This window comes from Rhinopithecus roxellana, chromosome 7 (assembly GCF_007565055.1).
Source record: "Rhinopithecus roxellana isolate Shanxi Qingling chromosome 7, ASM756505v1, whole genome shotgun sequence".
NCBI lineage: Eukaryota > Metazoa > Chordata > Mammalia > Primates > Cercopithecidae > Rhinopithecus > Rhinopithecus roxellana.
This window is the reverse complement of record NC_044555.1, coordinates 83,649,446-83,659,830: the sequence shown is the minus strand read 5'-3', so window position 1 is coordinate 83,659,830 and position 10,385 is coordinate 83,649,446. Positions and strand designations below refer to the sequence as shown.

The 10,385-nt window shown below is 48.1% G+C and overlaps 1 protein-coding gene across 8 annotated transcripts in view; it reads left to right on the top strand.

The window, feature by feature from the left end:
- Positions 1–4,570: 4,570 nt before the first annotated feature.
- RAI2 (retinoic acid induced 2) overlaps positions 4,571–10,385 on the top strand; it is a 61,907-nt gene continuing 56,092 nt past the window's right edge. For 3 of the 8 annotated variants that reach the window (XM_030934504.1, XM_030934510.1, XM_030934506.1), the window contains exon 1: positions 4,571–4,870. The gene's annotated coding sequence lies outside the window, so the exon portion shown is untranslated. Of the gene's footprint in view, positions 4,871–5,048; positions 5,457–7,166; positions 7,358–10,385 lie in introns of those variants that run through there. The other 5 variants (XM_030934508.1, XM_030934505.1, XM_030934507.1 and 2 more) reach the window with 4 other exon arrangements.

Sequence of the window (10,385 nt, the reverse complement as noted above, 5' to 3'; positions counted from 1 at the left end):
GATGGATGTCTGAATATTAGTGTTCTGTTAGGAAAGAAAAATGGAGAATACAGAATACAGCAGCCACAAGCAAAGCCCTTTATAATGAGCCTGCTTCTTACTGGTGATAATTTCTCAAAAATCTCTATGAAATGCAATGCTCTACTGCTTGTGAGACTAGACGGAGCTACAACTGGACAATGAGGGGCTTCAATGCTGTGCAGGGATGGTATTTATTATTCTTTACTTTCTAGCACGTGGCCTAGTACTTTAAAGTAATAGCTGTTCAGTATATACTTATTGATTGCCTAACTGAAGGACCAACTCACATATCCTTTGATCCAGTCTTTGCTAATTTTATCCAAAGTGCATAAAACAGTTCATAGGAAGTCCTCAAATGAAGAATACTGAACCTCCCCACCTCCATGCAGAGCGCTTATTTCTCTGTCCCATCCAAATAGTCAAAACCTTTCCCTTACCTCATGAGCTCTGAACATTCCTCAGGTAAAAATGTCATTCTCATCGGACTGTTTCTCTGAATGCTTTCCATCCTGTTTCCCTAAACCTGGGTTTGATTTCGTTCCTCTGTGCTTCAGTTATCCCTTGCATTTTCTTCAGCATTTCTCCTCCTTCTGCCTTAAGTATGTTTTCAAATGCCTGCCTCATTCAATCACTCAATCATCCAGTAAATATTATTAACCACGAAAACATTTGTAAAACAAAGTTTCCATTTTAAATACATTATTCCACTTCAGTAAAATATAGACCCGTTAAGAATCTCTTGAAAGCAATAGGCAATTTCCCCAGGTGCATTCACACCGGTGAGCATTAAACTGACATCTACAATTTCAGGGCTTTCAGGAATCCCTTGAGAAACCCACATGTTCATAAAGATGAGGTCAGATTGTGTTGGTGCAACCCAGGGTGAAGGGCTCAGCCACCAGCCCAATTCACATATATCTTCTACAGAGTTCACCAGGTAATCCCAGTTCAATCAACACCCGGGGCCTAACAACCCCAAAATCTTGGTCTGCAACTTAAATTTTGAACTCCAGATCTGCTCTTCCAAATACCTACTGGACATCTCTATGTGGCTAATCAACAGGCACCTCCCATTCGAGATGTCCTAAACAGAACTCCCTGGAGCAGATACTGATGATGCACCACTCATATCCCTTGGGTGCTACCACTTCAATGTGCTCCACAGACATCCAGCTGCCAGGATCTTCTCTCTGTGTTTGGGAAGGAACTTCTGCCTATGCTGGGTGGCAGGTTGGAATTGCCAGAAAATCAGCACCCCTTGGACCGCTCTTAACTAGCTTCTTCACCTCTGGAGTGGGTGCTTTGTATCCTGTCCAAGAGTGGAATTAAGCTCCAGTTGCTCACAGTGGTAACTGGCCTTGAGAACATGCCTCCCATTGACAGCCATCCCTCTGGCTCCCTTCCCTCCTCCCCTACAGTGTTTCCTTCACTTCCCAAATCAACTTTCTGCACTGGAATCCTTGTCTCAGGATATGCTTCTGGGGGAACCTACGACACTCGTCAGTGCCAGCCCCAAATCTGCTTCTCTTCCTAGGGACCTCTATCTCAGTGACCATGCCCCCACCCACTCTGTCACCCAAGTCAGAAAACCAGGTGTCAGTCACTCTTACTCCTGTTTCCTCCATCATCAAGCCTTGTCGATTCTGCATCCCAAGTACCACTTGACTCAAGTTCCTACTCTTCATCTCTGCTGGCACGACCAATCATTGCAACAGCCTCTTATCTGGTCTCCCTGCTGCCAATCTCACCTCCCTCTGATCAGCCCTCCACACCAACCAACAGAGTGATCATTCCTCAATCCAAATATTTCCTTGTCACTCCCTTGCTTAAAGCATTGGTTCTCACTGAATACAAGGAAAAGCTCCCTGACAGGACAGACCAGGGACCTCAAGTGACCTGTAGCTTCCTTTTTCCCCTCCTCTACTATTCCTCACAGCCTCTACTCTGGACTTACAAAATATCTGCAGCCTCTAAATAGTGTTCTGTGTCCCAGCTTCAGTTCCCTTCACTTATAATGCCTTTTGTTTACTTTGGAAACTTCTATTTATCTCTCAGTGCTCAGCAACTGTCAACATCTCTGGCAATCTTACCTGACTTCCCTGTCCCATGCCATTCCCTATTCCTTCCCAGTGCAGGAATAGACCCACTCCTTGGGTGTTCACCCAGCCTATTTTATAGCTCACCATGTACCACATAATGTCACATTGTATTATTAACAGTTCTTATTAATCTGTGAGCATACTGTGGTCAGAAACCATATATTCACCATATCTCTAACCCACATCCTTAGCTCAGTGACTGGGCAGCTAGTAGGTGCTTAATAGATGTTTATTGGATAAACAAACGAATCGTCCATCTGGCAAGTATGTGAAAACTCGATTATAAGGAGATGCTGTATTAGAGAAGCAGGATATGGATAAAAAGAATAAGATCTGGGATGGGAAATTTATTGGGTTCTTATTTAAAATCACCAAATATTACAATTACAGATCTCAAAAATCACCCTGACCTATCCTGGAAGATTTTGAGGTTGTTCTTTCCTGCTGTTTCAGCATGTTCCTTCTTCCCTCCATTTTCTTAGGCACCCCTTTAACTGTATGAACAAAATTATTTCACATTAATGTCCTATTTCTGTCCCAAAGCACCACCCCACAAGCACACACAAATCCAGACCTATCCTTTATGAACCTTTTTTTCTTCTCTTTGCAAGGGCAGCCAGGATGAAAAGGCAGAAGGGTGCCACTGTACATTTCTTTGGGAATGGGGGCCATGATGCCTATTTCTTCTGCATTAATCTGAATCAATATAATCTTTCCTGAAAACATAAGCACCTCAAAGCGCAGCAAATATGAATCACAACTGCCAGTGAGGATCAAACATTAACCCAGGGTTGCGATGAGGCCAACAAAAGAAATAGGCTAGTAATTGCCTTCCAGGATATCAATCCCTACCTTATACACACATACCCCCTCAACACACACAAAACCTTTATGGATCTTTCATCCATGAACTTGCCCAATTATAATTGCCCAGCTGTGCCTTTAGTTGTATTCAGGCTAGGTCTTGGCAACCGAGACCTCACATACCTTATCCAAGAACTTAGGACAGTTATGAGATCTATAGAGGAAGTCTTTGGTTACTGAAATGATTGAAGACACATTCATAAACAAATATTTCCACAGGTATCATTAATTAGTTGGGGCTGATTTTAAACTCCCCAAAACCTGACTGAAACAAGTAGAAACTGACACTTTCTGTTGATATTCATTATTATCAGTTCTTAAACTTGCACTGTGTGTCTTTCCACCCCTGTATGGTCTGGGTACTTCTTAATTTAACTCTTATTTTTCAAAAGAGGAAATTCAGTATCAAGGAATGGTACTACCAGGGTTGACTTCTCCCTTAAGCACAGTAGACACAGTGCCTGGGGCTCATGGTACTTTTAGGGACCCACATCAATCTTTTAATTGCTTTTAAAATCAGAAGAAAAAATGATTTTTTAGGTTGAAGAAACTGTTTTAATATATAATGCTATTATATTCATCTTTACACCAATGCAATTGTAAAACGTAATTTGTAATATCTTTCTATGGAGGAAGGAGTCCACAAAGGCAAAAGTGCTCAACACAGTCATCATTCAGCCTCAGTCACTACCACCTTATGCTTGCAACACAACATGGTTAGAATAGAGCCTTTCAAACACAAGTTCAGGCTCCCATACTAATTAAAAACTGTGTTATAAAACTCAGATTTGATAAGAAGAAAGTCATGGTTAATACACACAGTATTGGAACTTCAGGGGGCTCGAGACTGCCAAGAACAGCTAGATTCATTTTGTTCTGTGCTCCGATTAAATAATTTCTGCTCTGCTATTCTCTCTCAAATATCTTCATCCTGTTTTGATTAATAGAAAAAATCTTTACATCTTTGGAGAATCATTAAACTAATTTGGTTGCTTCCTTGGCTGTCTCAAGAATTCTAAGGATTTATTGTTTTCAATTTTAAAATGATCAATAGTACAACTGACACCTACTACTTATTTACTGGTCAGCAATCATACAGTCACCGTCCCTGTAACTCCAATTCTTAGCCCAGTATCTGGCAAACACTAGGCGCTTAATAAAGGTTAGATTTATACACGAATCACCTCTTGGATGGAAATTACATTATGTAGGTGGACTAATTTGATCTTTCCTAATCTCCCACCTTGTGAGAAGCATCTTTCACCGGTATCACAATTGGCATTTTCGGGTGATCGCTGGGCCCTTCCCACCTCCCCCGCTTCCCTCAGCCAGCCACTTCCTCCCTCCTGGGCTCTGTTCCTCGCTCTTCTCCATCCTGGGGTCTGGAATGGTCCCCAGGCCCCCGGGAGGCAGTAGGGTCCCAGCTCCTCAGGCCCTCCCCCGGCGTTCCCCACAAGGTTCCCCTCCCCGCCCCGGACACCCCTTCCTCCTGGCACCCCGCGCCGCCCACGGCCACGCCCTCCCCGTGGGCGAGATCACCTGTCCCTCCTCCACCGCCGCCTCCTCGGGTACCCTTTCGCCCCCCTCCTGCTCCCCCTCCTCCGCCGCCTCCCCCAAGCCCTCCCCTTCCCCGCCTCCTCCCACCCCTTGGTGTATATAGTAAAGGCCGGGCGCCGCACGCAGACACACACTCGCCCGGACACAGGCGTACACACGCTCACGCACAACCAGCAGCGGCGGCGGCGACAGCGGCTCGGTGACAGCGGCGACGGCGGCTCCCACCGCGGCGCACCCCCTTCAGGCGGCCGGCGGCGAGGCCAGACCGGAGAGTTCCCGCACCCGCGACCACCCCGCGGCTTCCTGGAGGCGGCGGCCGCGATTGCGAGGTAGCGGCCGCGGCGCCCCCGTGCGGGCCGGGGTCACCCCTGCCCTCCCCGCGGAGCTGCCACTGGGACGCAGGGGGCGCGCCGGGCTGGGCGCGCCTGGCGGGGCCCGGCGCCCGGGGAGGGGCCTGCTCCCGGGGGCAGGACGGCGCCCGGAGGCCGGGGCCGGCGGGGAGGGCCCGGCTGGGGCGGGGACGCGGGCCGAAGCCGCCGCCCGTGTGGCGCGCCGGGGCCCCGCTACTGTTCCCGGCGCCGCGCACTGGCCGGCGGGGCCGGGGACTGCCGGGGAGGCGGCGCCGGCCGGCGGGGCGGGGGCCCCGAAGTGGGTTTCGGGCAGCCGCCCGCGCTGGCACCGGGCGCAGAGGGTGGTGCACGGCGGACTCCGCGCCCGGGCACCGCACCGGGCAGTCTCCGGATCTGCCGTTCTGCCCCGGCCCAGAAAACCCGGCGCCTTCCAGGCCCTTCGAAAGATGGATTCTGTTGACGTATCTGGCGGCCCTGGCGAGCCTGGTGGAAAGTTGGGTTTTGCCAGATTGCGCCGGGCTCCTCTTTGTGACGCGCGGCCAGCCCCGCATCCCCCCGGAGCCGGGTGAGTGTGCGTCGGCGCCCCAGGAGCCCCGGTGCCCCCCAGTGCCCAGTCCCGGGGTGGCCGCACCAGCTCGGGCTTTCTGCCATGTTAGGCACTGAGCAACGTTCTCGCTGCATTTTTGCGTGCGTTTCAGTGGCGCCTTTTGCTGTGGAGGGAGTTATTGCTTCTCTCCGCTGTGGCTTTTTCTTGGTTGGGGTTGTGCTCTGTGTGTTTGCTTGTTTGCCATTTAAAGCCCAACTATTGTTCAGGATAAGCTCCGCCTGGGTGGGGAAATGGCATCCCACCACAGTTGCTGGCGAGGGGTAGAAATGTTGCCAAACAGCTGCTGCTTTGTGTTTCCCTATCAGAAGTCCCTGGAGTAGGTTTGGGGCACGACGGATGGATGGAGAGAGGGATGGGGCACGGAAGAAAAAGGTGGCTTTGGAGGAGCGGATTGTTACCCCCACCATGGCACTCACTCAGTCTCCCTTTCTGCCTGCCAAACTTTTATGAATATTCCTTTTGTGGCAGAGGGAAGCTTAATGAATTTAGCCCAGTTTTCCAAGGAAAAAGCAACCCAGCTTTAACAATGGTTTGATAACTTAATCAATGAAAAAGGCAGGAGAGGAGGACAAGGAGGCGCCGACACCATATCGGGTATGTGGCTGCTGCTTGCAGAGTCAGGTAGAGGAAAGGTGGGCAGGGCACGGCGCAGCGTCTGGGTGACCGTGTTCCCGGAACTGTTGGTAGCTCTCACCTGTGCCCGCTGGTGCCACCCACCGTCGTGCCCTTACGTCCTGGGCTGTTCAGAACCCAGCGATGGGGTTTGAGGGGCGGCTTTCGGCAGTGCATGGGCCAGCCCCCCTCATCTGGCGTTTTTAAGGATGTGTAAATATTTTGCTGAGGATAAGTGACATCAACAGAATGATATTCCGCAGAGCCCGGGTGTGCAGCGATGATAAATAGATATGGCCAAACAAAGTTTTGATAACCGCGTATTCTCATGGCTCTCTCTGTTTCATTTGGGTCTTTGTTTTTGTTGGTTTAGCATTATCTCGCATCCTCTGGTGTGATCCCTTTATTTAGCTGATTCTTGGAAGCTTCTCTTTAGAACAGAGAGAAAAGCAGCCAGCAGGGAGAAAACAATTCTTAGCCTTGCATGCATCAGGCAAGGTTTTCTGTGCTTTTCCCAGGGAATCTTTCCCACCGTTTTCTAGATGTCTCCCTTATGTCTCTCTTGCTCCTTTGGAGTCGTCAGAATTAGTTGTTGGTGGACCGAGAGACTTGTGATAACTTTGAAAATGTGGTGTAGACATGCCTTTGTTACAGTAGAAGGGTGGCAAGGTGGGAGGGGGACAATATGGAAAGGGACAGTATGGAGGCTAATTTTCTTCTCAAATGGGAACATGAGAAGCCAGGGGTGGGCTGGAAGGCAGAGAATCGTAAGCTTGGTGGCATCCCAGTTTCTCTGCCTCTTACAAGCCCAGAGAAGCCACCTGCCCCCACACCTCCACATACACACAGTCTCCTTCAAAGGGACACTCGCTTCTCATCCTGACAGATGCCCACTAGAGGCGTCCCCAGGGCAGCCCAGGCACTGTGAACCAAGTCAGACTGGAACTTGGGGATAGTGACTACTTTGGCACCAGCCCAGGGGACCATTCAGCCACCCAAGGGGGTTCCTTTATGATGAAAAAATGCTAAGACCTCCATTGGTGATGTTTTGCCCAGGAAACCTGTTCATCTGGGGAACAAATGAAAAGCCAGTTTTCCAAGTGATGCCGGTCGCTGGGGTGAGAACTCGGTTTGGTGGGCAGTTGGAGAAGAACTGCAAGATACATTTCAGAATCTTGTATCCAGAATACAGAGTCCCTGAGACAGGACCATCTGAACTACAAGAAAGAAAAATCAAAGACTGGAAGGTGTGTGAGGAGCTGTTGCTGGGAGTGCTCTAGCTGTAATGACCCGGAAGCTGAGGATAGGACTGGCCTACCAAATCCATTGACCCAGAATGGAGATATTCTGGATGTGCAGAAAGCCCTGCACAATGTGATCCAAATTTATGATAAGAAAATAGGAAACGTCTGTTCTCTGGCTTCTCCCCTAAGCTTAGAATTTTGGAGAGAATGGTAGTGGAGGGAAATAAATTGGGAAGGGAACTAACATGTATTGTTGGCCTCTGTCTGCCAGGGACTTCACATGTGGTAAACCTTCTCAGCCACCCTGTGATGGAAGAATTATTTTACAGATAAGGAATCTGAGGCTCAGATGAATTTTCAGTTGTGTATCTGATTTCAGACTTTGGTGGTTATGATTTAAGAGGGCAACATGTCCCTCTTCCCCTGCTCCAGGTCTCTTATTTATTTCTCTTAATCTGTCTGAGCCTCAGTTTCCTTACCTATGAGATGGGAATAATCTTTCCCATCTCACATGGACGTAAAGATTAAAGTGGGACTTGTCAGCATGGGACCACGAAGGATTAAAACTGGAGTATGACACCAGGAACTTCAGGCCCCTAACCAAACATACAAATCTCTGGATCTCTTCCTACTGGATCTGTCGGCCCCTCCACCTTGGCAAAATCTGGTACCCAATTGGTGGGGGTTGGGGGGAAGGTGGAAGCCCACCAGTGGGCAGCCCAGTCACCCACAGTGCATACTTATGTGCCAAGTAGATAGATCCGAAATGTCAGATGGACATGTCAGATGGACAGACTGTGCCTTTTCATCTTGGAGTCCCTACCACCCAACTGTTGCTTAATAAATGAGAGTTGAGTGACTAAATGATGTCACTGATGGAGTGAATGACAGTGGGGAGGGGGCTGTAAATCATTGTTAAGGGAGACCCAGCAAGGAGAGTTCCAGAGATTTGTATGTTTGGGAACCTGAAGTTCCTGGTGTCATATTCCAGTTTTAGCCCTTGGTAGCTCCGTGCTGATAAGCCCCAGTTTAATGTTTACAAAATCCATGGGAGATCGGCAAGATTATTCCCATCTTGTAGGTGAGGAAACTGAGGCTCAGAAAGGTTAAGCAACTAATTCAAAGTCCATGATGGGACCAAAGGGTGGGTGAGGTATTTTTGACTACTAACTGTCTCAAATAAACAAACACTCTATAGGAAAATGAGGAGGGGACTTGCTATGCAAATGTATCATTAAAGCAAGCCCCCATAGCCCCCTTCCAACCAGGTGGTAGTCTTTAACCTCCTAGAAATTCTGGTGCCACCGAGGGAACTGGGCTTTGAATCTATGTATGAGGTGCACATGAATGCTGCCTCCCTGATCAGAATATGAGGGAGACCTCAGAGAATGAGGGGGAAAGATGGCTAATTGCACTCTTCCCTCACACAAAAGCCTGCGTGGGATTCTGAATTAAGCTTGATTTGGGGATCAGGGTGACATCCTTGCTGTAGAGTTGGCAGCTCTTGTCTTTGGAGAATGCCTCTGATTACCACTTCTCCCTCCCACCTGATCGTCTGCCCGGGTGCCCATCATCTCATTCTTTCCAGACTCAAGGCCTTTCCTCCTGGCTCACAATGTTTGATGAGCCTCTTGAGTCTGCCACTTCACTGTCCTCTGATGGCAGCTGGTGAGAAGCTGATTTTGGCGGCCAGGTTAGTACTTCTGGAGTTCACACATGACCCTCCTCTCTCCTGCCAAGAACACACACACGAACACACATGCACACACAGACACAGGCGCACATAATTTGATCACGTTTCTGTATCTGCTTCACCAAATTAAATTCAAACTCAGAATTGTTATTGGAAGAAGTACGTGATTTTGGTGTTCTTCTCTCCCAGCCTCTGCCCTGAACAGACCAGAACAGCTAAGATGGAGGCGGCTTAGCCAGCAGATGTCTTGAGCCATGATCATACTTGCTGGCCTTCCTGCTGCTGTGGGGCAGCACCCCAAAACATGAGCATGGTCTGCCTTCGTCCATCTGGGCTGCTATAACAAAATAGGCTGGGTGACTTATAAATGATAGAAACATATTTCTCACCGTTCTGGAGGATGGGAAGTCAAAGATCAAGATTTCGGCAGATTCAGTGTCTGATGAGGGCTTTTTTTTCCTGGTTCAGAGATGGTATCGGTATCTTCTTGCTGTGCCCTCACATGGTGGAATGGGCAAGTGAGTTCTCTGGGGCTTCTTTTACAAGGGCACTCATCCCATTCATGAAGGCTCCACTTTCACGATCTAATCACCAAATAAATGCCTCACCTCTTAATACTATCACGTTGGGGATCAGGATTTCAACATAGGAATTTGGAGGGGACACACACATTCAGACTATGCATGGTCCCAGGGCCTTTCATAAAAGCCCATTTTAATTTCTACTTAGACATAGGGCTGGGCTCCTTGAACATCCCAATCCTCGTAATTCCAATTTCTGCTATAATTAGCTCCAACAACTCAGTCATTCTGGAGAACTTTGGAGCACACTCTGCTCACACCTGTCACTCCTCTTCCCACAACTTTTTTTGTCTTTCAGCACAGCACTGTCTAATAAAACTTTCTATGATGATGGAAATGTTGCATGTCTGCACTGTCCCACACACTAGCCACTAGCCACATGCAGCCATGGAGTGCTTGAAAAGTGGTTGGTCCAAATTAGGATGTGCATTAAATATAACAGATGCATGGGATTTCTATGACTTAATAAAAAAATACAAAATAGCTCATTAATAATCTTTGCATTGATTACATGGTGAAATGATAATATTTTGAATATATTAGTTAAATATGATACAGTATTAAAATTACTGGCTTTTTAAATTTTTTTAAATGTGCCTACAAAAAAATTTTAAATTACGTAAACATTTCTATTAGACAGAGCTGCTCTGGAGCAAACTAACCAACCTCGTGACTTCAGCCTCCAGATGTTCTGGGGACACAAACGCTCTCCATCTTGATGGCAGGTGGGAGGCAGGGGGCTGAGTCAGTAGCCACA